Source organism: Cervus elaphus, chromosome 20 (genome assembly GCF_910594005.1).
Source record: "Cervus elaphus chromosome 20, mCerEla1.1, whole genome shotgun sequence".
Taxonomy (NCBI): Eukaryota; Metazoa; Chordata; class Mammalia; order Artiodactyla; family Cervidae; genus Cervus; species Cervus elaphus.
This window is the reverse complement of record NC_057834.1, coordinates 70,319,149-70,330,239: the sequence shown is the minus strand read 5'-3', so window position 1 is coordinate 70,330,239 and position 11,091 is coordinate 70,319,149. Positions and strand designations below refer to the sequence as shown.

Here is an 11,091-nt window from a genome sequence, read left to right as displayed (position 1 = left end):
CTCCGCCCTTCTCATTATGTGGACTTAAGCAATCAATATACTTCCGATACTTCAGTGCTGTGCTTAGGACACTCAGTTACATACCCCATGCACTGGAGCCTGCCAGGCTCCTCTGTTTGTAGGGATTCTCCAGTCAAGAATACTGGAATGGGTTGCCATGCCCTCCTCCATCCCAACCCAAGGATGGAACCCAGGTCTCCTATATTGCAGACAGATTTTTTACCATCTGAGCCACCAGGGAAGCCCAAGTCCTGACCTAAAAACTGGGCTTAATAGAAGCTCTGCTCATTAACATGAGGTTTAAAAAGTTGGATCATCCAAAGTACAAAAATATTGTCTGGACCACGGTAAGAGATCAGTAAATGTCGACTCTGATTACTCATCTGGGAGAAACTTCCAATGTGTGAGTCCTATGACTTGAAACAGAAAAGAAACAAGACATGGCACAATGCCTGTCCTCTAGGGCAAACTCAGATTGCTGGCAGAGAGTTCAAATAAGAAAACTAACAATTACACGTAGGGTAATAGTGCCCCGTGTGTGTGCTAAGTCACTTAAGTGGTGTCCTACTTCAGTCATGTCCCACTTCAGTCATGTCTGACTCTTTGTGACCCTACAGATTGTAGCCTGCCAGGCTCCTCTGTCCATGGGATTTCCCAGGCAAGAGTACTGGAGTGGGTTGCCATGCCCTCCCCCATGATTTTCCCACCAGGGATCTAACCCATGTCTCTTATGTCTCCTACATTGGCAGGTGGGCTCATCATTAGTGCCACCTGGGAAGCCCCATGCAAAGTCTCAAAAGAGTCTAGATGAGGGGCATCAGATTCTACCTTATAAAGATCAAAATGTTTTTCTGAGAAGAGCAGCCACTTGGCTCTTGAAGGACATGCTTGTGTAGATCTGGCATGAGGGAGGGAAGGTAATTACTGACACCGGAACTGACTGCAGTAAGGTAGGCCCAGGAGTCCCTCAAGTTCCTCTGCCTTCAGAGGCCTGCCCTAACTTGTTTTAGTTTGAATCTCTGTGCTGTGGTCCCCAACCTGTAAAAAAAGGGCTTCATAACCTTGTACTCACATCACTGTAATTTCTTAAATATTAGTGAAAAAAGTTACACACACTCATGGAGTAAGACAGGGCTTCCCTGGTAGCTCAGATGGTAAAGCGTCTGTCTGCGACACGGGAGTCCCAGGTTCGATCCCTGGGTTGGGAAGATCCTCTGGAGAAGGAAATGGCAACCCACTCCAGTACTCTTGCCTGGCATATTCCGTGGACGGAGGAGCATGGTAGGCTATAGCCCATGGGGTCGCAAAGAGTTGGACACGACTGAGCGACTTCCCTTTCCCCTTTCTTTATGGAGTAAGACATGTTTTGGAAGGAAGGGGAATTCAGTATTTAGATCTGGGTTCAAATTATGGCTCTATGTCTTTGAATTTGAGCTAGATAACTAGTCTCCCAGAGCCTCTGTCTCTTTTAATAAAATCAAACATAATAACACCTGCCTCATGTGTTACCTGAGTTTCACAGGACCACCTGTGAAAGCACCTAGAACCTAGTGTGGCCCTTCATCGTGGCCTTTACTCTTTTCTCTTGAAAGCTTGCAAAAGCAGAAGTCTTTAAAATGCAAAAGAGCTATAAAAATTGTTTATCAATACAATCATTTATCTTTTCTCAGTAATAATTACTCGAAAATAGGATTCATAAAGACCTTTCTTGTAGCATCTTAATCACAGTTATTTGAATTTAATATTAAAAAACATTCAAAAAAGGGGGAGGGGGAGGCAAAGGATAAGGGAGAGCAAGGGACAACACATCTTGTCCAACTTTTGCTTAGGTAATAACTTTTCCTGACATTTCATCACATTGTAATTATCTTAACTTTCAGTTTTGGGGGCTCTTGCAAGTCTACATGGACCCCAGTCAAAATAGATCCTCTTCCATTTTGATCACTTCTCACCTACTTTTGGAAAACTCTGACAGCAAGTGTCTGCCAGAAGCAAGCCCAGAGTTCTTTATAAATATGAAGTTTCACTGAACGGAAAACACAACCTAAACTGAAAGAAGCTGCAAAACACATAACCTTTAGTACGACTGCCCTGCCCTGTTTTCTGGCACCCTGATACAGTGTCTCACAGGCCTTTGGGACCATGAAGAGGGCCTAACTCTCTGTGTCCCTTTAATTAGACTATTATTCTCATTACAATGAAGTTAATTGCTGAAATAGAAGTGGTAGACAGCCCAGCTGTGATCTGCTCTCTTGCTAAAGGAAGCCAGTTTTAGGAATATCTCTCAATGGCTAAAGCATTTTCTTTCACTTCTTGCCTCCAATCCAGTCCTTAGTCTTTCCCAAGCTCTGCCAGAGACATTTGCATCACAAGATAGCAGCCTCACTGTGGGAACTTGCTACAATACTTTCATTTTTATCATGGCAGTGATTTCTGCAACCGCTCTTTCCTAGAAGTGTGCACAATCTCAGCATTGTGCTTAGTTAAAAATAATTGTGGAATGAGCTTCAAGTAAAGAAAGTGGAAGGTGTGAACTGCATGCACAGAAATTCCTCTTAGAAGCATAAAAACTTGTGGAGGAAGAGTGCACTCCTTCTATCAAGTGTTTCTCTTTATGCATGTGTGCGTGGTAAGTTGTTTCAGTTGTGTCTGCTTCTTTGCGACCCTGTGGACCATAGCCTGCCAGGCTCCTCTGTCCATAGAATTCTCCGGGCAAGAATACTGGAGTGGGTTGCCATGCTATCCTCCAGGGGATCTTCCTGACCCAGGGATCAAACCCATGGTTCCTAAGCACTGGCAGGCAGGTTTTTACAACTAGCGCCACCTGGGAAGTCCATTTCTCTTCATACCAGTTCAATAAATTACAAATTATAGTAATCTTTCAAAACTAATAGTAGCGAGGATAAGAAGGATATATTTTTTAAAGAATGAAAGAAAGCCCTGGTTTTATCTCCTACTTTGGCTACAGTTGTCAGTTTTCTGACCAACCTCAGTGGCTGACAATTAGCACAAAACACTTCCCATTCAGATGAGGTATTGCTGAGGAGGGAAATACAAGGAAAGGTGGAAAGTGTTAGACAGTGTTGGGCTTGTAGGCTGAATTGCGGCAGATGGAACAGCCCAGGTAGCTTGTTATTATGAGATGTCCCTGGTTGCAACAGAACAGTCAAACTAAGGGTATTTCTTTTCTTTCTTAATTAACAACTTGAAGATAAATAATTTTCCTTATAAGCTTAAATCAGGATTTGATTTGAGCTTCCCCAAACTGCTACATGAGGCATCACAGGCAGCCTTTAAGGGAAAAAAAGCTCCTTCTGATTTATTAACTTAAGATAAATGGCTCTGCTATCATAACCTGTCAGTGCCATGCAATGAAAAGGAAACCAGTGGCGGTAACCATGTGTGAAGCTGCTCAGTGTAACCAGCCTCAGACACAGGAGTCGAACTTTCAATAACTCCACCACCTTCCCCTACAGGAAACAGCCCACCAGCACATTCCTCATTCATTAACTTTCCAAAGACATCTGTCTTTGCAGAATCACAGAGGCAGCCAAATATGATGTGTGAAATAAAGAATCCCGCCCACCTCATGCTCCAAGCATGAGGAAAAAGTAGTGCTTGGTGGAAACCATCATACTACGTATGGCTGCTGCAGGAGACTCAATTGCAAAAGCTGCCCCTCAAGATTTCAGTAAAAGAGTTTCTATCCCTCTGTTTTTCAGTTCTTGGCATTTGGCTTGTTTCCTTTGAATTGTGAGTCACCTCTGGAGGCAGCCAATGAGGCACAACTGATTATCAATACCAATAACAAAAAATCAGGAAACTATCTCCCAAGGATGTCTGATTCTCTATGTCAACCCTCATCCTCTTCTGTCAATAAGCTGGAGACAAATTTATGTATAATGACTCATCAACACATGTGCTAGTCTCCTTTTGGATTCGGTAAGAACAAAAACCCAAAAGGTACCACGAAGGTACTTAGGCAAAAATAGATGATTTTGTTGTAACTTTCATTCAGCTGTGTAGATCAGTCTATAAGCCCATGGATGCCATTTGTGACATTTATACCAACATTTGTAGTAAAGCAGTCTCAATAATGGGCTTCCCTAGTGGCTCAGTGGTAAAGAATCTGCCTGCCAAGGCAGGAAACACTGGTTTGATCCCTGGGTCAGAAAAATCCTCGAGAGAAGGAAATGGCAATCCACTACAGTATTCTTGCCTGGAAAATCCCATGGACAGAGGAGCCTGGCAGGGCTACAGTCCATGTGGTTGCAAAAGGGTCAGACACAACTTAGTGACTAAACAACAACAGTCTCAAGAGTATGCATGTGGAGATGTTTTCACTTCCAATAGAGTTTGCTCTTTCTTCTTGTCTGTCATAACTGGATATCATGAAATGTTATCTATAGAATTGAACTAACATTCTGCACAAGAATATTATTTTTCCCTTTATTACCTGCAATTTCTGAGGTCTACCAAGAAAGAGGTTAGCCAGAAACTTTTAGCTTACCCAAGGGTAGTATGTAAAGGGACCTATGTTCCCTTTTAAGAAAGTTTTCCCTTCTTCAGGGTAGTGGCTGCCATCCACAGTGAACGCCTTCATAATGAGAGTTTCATGGTCCATGCTCACCTCCGGCAATTTCCAAAATTTGTCACCAAAATGATCTAGGAAATGAACTTGGGGAGAAACAACCCACTCTGGCTTATCTGACCTCTCAGATTAGGACTGATCCTATCTCAGGCTTCCCTGATGGCTCAGTGGGTAAAAAATGTGCCTGCAATGCAGGAGACACAGGAGATGTGGGTTCAATCCCTGGATCAGGAGGATCCCCTGGAGTAGGAAATGGCAACCAGCTCCAGTAATCTTGCCTGGAAAATCCCGTGGACAGAGGAGCCTGGTGGGCTATAGCCATGGGGTCCCAAAGAGTCAGACACAACTGAGGAACTAAGCATGCACATTCTTCACATCAAGAAGATATGCAGCATTTTTTCTAAGGCAGTAAAAGCAGCAGAGAGAATTAAGTTTTACCTGCAGCACAGATTTCCAAACATGTCATAATTTTTATTGATGTTGGTTGCACTGAATGCTTCCTAGGTTTGTAAGGAGATTTCAATGCCAAAAATATCTGTCTTTGAGCTCCTACTTGAGTCATTAGCATGATGCCCATTACATGCCTCTATGTTTGACCAGGGCAGTGAAGTCCAAGTTAGAAGTACTCTCGATAGTCACTTGCTTTTTTTCTTGAGTCTGTCTTTTTGATTAGCACAATAAATGACCAGGTTCTTGACTCATCTTAAGCCCATACTCCTCTTCTGTTAAATGGAAGAAGTATTTGTATGTATTGAATGAAAAAATGTGTGCAAAGTATTTTAAATGCTATACACTGTCTTATAAGTAACAGGCACTATAGATGTTTATTTGGGAAAACACAGGGCATTCCTCAAATTTAGGATAATCACAATACTGGTTACTATGCTAAGGATAGTATAATTATAATTTAGGTTAAGAGCATTGCCTCTGAAGCCAGCCTGCCTGGGTCAAGTTCTGGCTCTTCTACTTCAGCTGGTAACATTGGGCAATTTTCTTAACCTCTCTGGGTGTCAGTCTTCTGGCTGTAAAGTGATGTTAATTAAAGTGGCTATCTCAGAGACAGTTTAGAGGACTTAATAGTTAATGTACCTAGAGGACTTAGGATATTTTATGGTGTAGAATAAGTGTTCATTGAAAAAGTGAAAGTGTTAGTTGTTCTGTCATGTCTAACTCTTTGCCACCCCATGAACTATAGCCTGCCAGGTTTCTCTGTCCATGGGGTTCTACAGGCAAGAATACTGGAGTGGGATGCCATTCCCTTCTCCAAGGGATCTTCCCAACCTAGGGATTGAATCCAGGTCTCCAGCATTACAGGCAGATTCTTTACTGTCTGAGTTATCAGGGAAGCCCAAGTATTCATTAAAAGTTAACTATTCTCTTGCTCCTTGGAAGAAAAGCTATGCTAGACAGTGTATTAAAAAGCAGAGATATCACTTTGTCAACAAATGTTTGGAGAGTCAAAACTATGGTTTTTCCAGTAGTCGTGTACAGATATGAGAGTTGGACCATAAAGAAGACTGAGTGCCAAAAAATTGATGCTTTAGAACTGTGGTGCTGGAGAAGATTCTTGCGAGTCCCTTGGACAGCAGGGAGATAAAACCAGTCAATCCTAAAGGAAATCAATCCTGAATATTCATTGGAAGTACTGAAGTTGAAGATGAAGCTCCAATACTTTGGCCACCTGATGCAAAGAGACAACTCATTGGAAAAGACTTTGATGCTGGGAAAGACTGAGGACAAGAGGAGAAGGGGATGACAGAGGATGAGATGGTTAAATGGCATCACCAACTCAATGGACATGAATTTGAGCAAACTCCAAGAGATGGTGAAGGACAGGGAAGCCTAGCATGCTGTATTCCATGGGGTCACAAAGAGTTGGACATGACTTATTGACTGAGCAACAAATTATCCTTATCATTGTCATCACCTGGGGTGATATCCAAAGTGTGAATGTGAGTGACGAAGTTATTTATGGGACAGTATTGCTTTTACCTTGGATTGTATTCCTCTATGCTTTCTGGAATAGAGTAGCTTCATGTACTATTGCAGATCTGTTATTAACTATTAATCTAATGAGACCCTAATGAGACACCTGAGGCTTAGACATGGATTCAGAATATCTTTCTACTAATAGTGTAAATCTTTCTTTTCAAAACTAATTAACTACCTTAAATATGAATCTTCTGTAGGCCTGTATTCCCTAGTCAAGTTTACTAATTTCAGTAGGATTGTGTGTGTGTGTGTGTCTGTGTTTAGTTGCTCAGTCATGACTGACTCTTTGCAACTCCATGGACATCGCTCACCAGGCTCCTCTGTCCATGGAATTTTCCAGACAGGAACACTGGAGCAGGTTGCCATTTCCTACTCCAGGGGATATTCCTGACTCAGGGATCGAACACATGTCTTTTGTGTCTCCTGCACTGGCAGGAGGATTCTTTACCACTGTGCCACCTCAGTAGGACTAAATTCTCCCAAATTTAGGTATTTGAAATCTCTACCTCTGGCCTTGTACTCTGTGGTTAAAACACTGTAGCTTGTTTTGGGCTTAAAGTCTTGATAATGTTCAGTAAATACTATCCTTAAATAATTACTATGCATTTTTTTCAATACATAATTATCCAATTCAGGAATAAGTTAGAAATTTTCCTAAGCCCAAGTTCAGCTTAAACTAACCTAAATCACGAATGTCTTTTCTTCATTTCACTATGATCCAATCAAAATGTAATTCAGGTAAGATATCTGATGTATATTTGCATTCCTTCTAGTATAAGAATAAGACAGAAAACTAAGCTGATTTATAAATCTTGCTTTTGAAGACCATACAAAGTTCTAAAACATGTCCACAGTGTGGAACTAAATGTAAAATATCAAGTGAAAAATGTAATATTGTAAAAATTATTTTAATGGAAAAAGGACTGAAGCTAGACATTAAAATGATAGTGGTGATTGGCTGAGTTCTAAGGTATGGATCATTTTTTATTCTTTCCCTTGCATATGGCAATATTTTCATATTTTCCTTTAAAAGGTGTAAATTACTATTATTATCTGGAACAAGAAACACACATATGATAACAACAGCAATAAAACATTTTTCTTCTGTGGCTCAGAGAGGAACAAATGAAAACTCCACAAGACAAAAAGGGTTCTGAGGAGATCAGGATTTTCAAAGGAATGTTATTGGAGAAAGTGCCACTCAGAATTTGGTGAGAGCTTTAGGGTATGCAATTAAATGCGTGCTAAGTCGCTTCAGTCATATCTGACTCTTTGCGACCCCATAGATAGACTATAGCCGGCCGTGCTCCTCTGTCCATGGGATTCTTCAGGCAGGAATACTGGAGTGTATTGCCATTCCCTTCTCCAGAGGATCTTCCTGACCCGGGGATTGAACCTGGGTCATGTCTCTTACATCTCCTGAACTGGCAGGCAGGTTCTTTACCACTAGTGCCACCTGCAAAGCCCATGTATATGTGAATATGTGAATACATGAATATGGAGGAGGAAAACTTAGGACAGTTAAAATGTAAAAGGGAGAGAAGTTAGAGGGGTACAAATATAACCAGAGATAGACTTGGCCCACCTCAGTCTTCCAAGTTTTCCTCTTATGCTCCCTCATCATGTGTAACACTAACACACTTTCTAAAACACAAAATTGTTGACTCCCCAGGCTCTGACCCCTCCTTCCCTCCATCTCCACCACCAGGGCTGGGCTCTGGCTCCCTGTTCCCTTAGCTCTTCTTTTGGATGTACAGAAGTCCTCCCTACATCAAGCTCCTAAAAGGCAGAAGAATCTTTATCTTTCTCAATCTCTTCTGGCTGCTATTGAAGAGTTTTGGTTAATAGAAATTCTGAGCTATAATTGGTGGATTATATATTTGGAGGAAAAAAAGGTGTAATAAGAATGATGTAAAATGGAGAACAGAAAAGCAATGCTAATTGCTAATTGTTAATCCCTTCTTCCATCTAACTGAGACCCTAGTTTGTGCAAAGCATTGTGGTCATGGTTCAAGGGGTATAAGATACATAAGGGCAGTTCTGTTTTGGTGAGGTAAAATCAGTTCCCAGAGGATCAGTCTATCATAGATAACAACTATACTCTGTGGGTAAAAATTACAAAAAGCAACTTCATGAAGTTTCTAGAATGTGAACAAAAGGGGCAAAATTGGGAGAGGGAGCAAAACGTAAAAAAGAAATTACATAGGATGCATTCCTCACTTCTGCAATTTCCCCCAGAGTGTAATCTACAGTCTTGAGGTGGTATGGGTGGTGAAGCTGAAGTTCCAATAGAGGCTGCTCAGCTTTCTGACCAGAAAAGTACAGAGCTTCAGCTGCTTGCAATTGAGGGTGTATTCTTCCAAGGAGACCTCTGGAGGAGGGCAGGTCTTGATTCTGTGTACAAACCCTCCAAATTCACTGACTGAACCCTGGGCCCTGCAAACACAGAGCAGATTGCAGACCGCCCAGTTAAGAGACCCAATAAAAACAGCCTCAAGTGAAATTTGAGCTCCTAGCTAAAGCAAGACAGAGAAAGCAGGTGAGTGAAAAGGCTGTGGCCTTTCTCTTCCCATCTCTGGGCAGGCAGAGGTGGAAGAGAATCCCTTACTCCAGGAGCAGGGATGGACTCCAAGAGACACAGTCCCAGGGAATGCACTACAGCAAGCAGCCTGAAGACAGAAGTGATATCTGCTCCCAGCTGAATATCTGCCTATGGAATGGATTTTCTCATTGCCCTTGTATGTCTACTGGAGCAAAGGAAAAGAAGTTGGAAAGAAAAGACCAGTAGCGAGAGAAGGCTGTGTGCAAACAACTTCTCTGTGTTTGGCATCATGAGGCTGAATGAATTTCCTGAGGAGTGATGGGGAGGCTGGCACTATTTTGCTGGTATCATGACCAAGAAGGCTACTGTTGGGGCAGAGGCTGAGATGGGTGCGTGGAGTGTCAGGAGCTAAGAAGGGTATGGAAAAGAGGTCACCTTGGAGAACATCTTATGCCTCAACAAGAAGCCAGTGTTAAATGCCTGCCATGTACCAGGTGTCTAAGGCCCACGGAGGCCTTAGAACAGCATTAGATAAGAAAAAGCTATTAAACCCATTTCTCTTCCCTTACCTAAGCTTCCTCTCACCTAAAGATCACAGGTCAAAAAGGCCAAAAACCAGCAGGTGCGTAAGAATAGCCTGTGCTGTTTCTCCCCATTGCAGACCCTTGAGCCAAGAACCAGATCTGAGTTCTGAGGGGGACAGGAGCATTTGGAAAGATTTTCAGGGGTGTCCAGTCACTTAACTCATCCTGAAAATAGTCTGAGAGTCACCTGGTCAAGAGCCAACAGGTATCAGATCTCCCCTGTCCACCTCCCAAGGAAAACTTGCCCTCCAGCTCAGCTTCTCTTGAGCCCAGGGCTCCTGAGGTCCCCAGGTGCAGAGCAGTTGACATTTCCCAGCACTTCCCTAAACACCTGGCACCAAAGCTACGAATACTTGGTGCCTGAGCCCCAAATGTGTATGTATGCCTCCAAAGCCCCTTGTGCAACTATCCTCTCACAGAGGATCCCTCTCTTTTCAGAGAAGATCCTCAGGTAAATCTAGCAATGCTCTGCGTTAAACATGTTTTTTTCCCCCAACAAGATGCTGAAAAAAATGGGGACACATGCATCTGCTAAAATTCTGTCTCTGAGTTTATACATGAACCAAGTGACACTCTGTCATTCCAAACCATACTAAAATACACATGAGATCCAAATTTTAAATTGGGCTATACTATACTTTGGCCACCTGATGCGAAGAACTGACTCATTTGAAAAGACCCAGATGCTGGGAAAGATTGAAGGCATGGCGACAGAGGATGAGATCCAACCAGTCCATCCTAAAGGAAATCAGCCCTGAATATTCACTGGAAGGACTGATATTGAAGCTGAAACTCCAATACTTGGCCACCTGATGCGAAGAGCTGACTCATTTGAAAAGACCCTGATGTTGGGAAAGATTAAAGGCAGGAGGAGAAGGGGATGACAGAGGATGAGATGGTTGGATGGCATAACTGACTCAATGGACATGAGTGTGAGTAAACTCCGGGAGTTGGCAATGGGCAGGGAGGCCTGGCGTGCTGCAATCCACGGAGTCACAAAGAGTCGGACACAACTGAGTGACTGAACTGAACTGAACTGATACTCTAAGGAATTGAACTTCACTGAGTTTTTTTTTTAAATAACAGAAAATGACTAGAAAGCTAGAGGATCCACCCAATGTCAAGACTTGGCAAATCCAGCACAATAAACAGTTGGAGACAAAAGCCTTTCACGTTTGTGCCCTACCATGTTCAATGTACTGATTCCACAAATACAGTCTCATTTCATGCTAACAATAACTATAAGAAGTAGGTACTAGTATTATAAATATTTTATTTCACATACATATTATATGTAATATACATAATAAATTATAACATGAAATATTATTAATTATATATAATAAACTTTTTGTCCTTCTCTACAGTTCATGAGGTTCTCA

At 42.1% G+C, this 11,091-nt stretch overlaps 1 non-coding gene across 1 annotated transcript; it reads left to right on the top strand.

Annotated features, from left to right (window-relative positions):
• The first annotated feature begins 1,136 nt into the window (after positions 1-1,136).
• TRNAR-GCG lies at positions 1,137-1,208 on the top strand. Its single transcript has one exon. It is a non-coding gene; the product is annotated as a tRNA-Arg (tRNA).
• Positions 1,209-11,091: the final 9,883 nt, after the last annotated feature.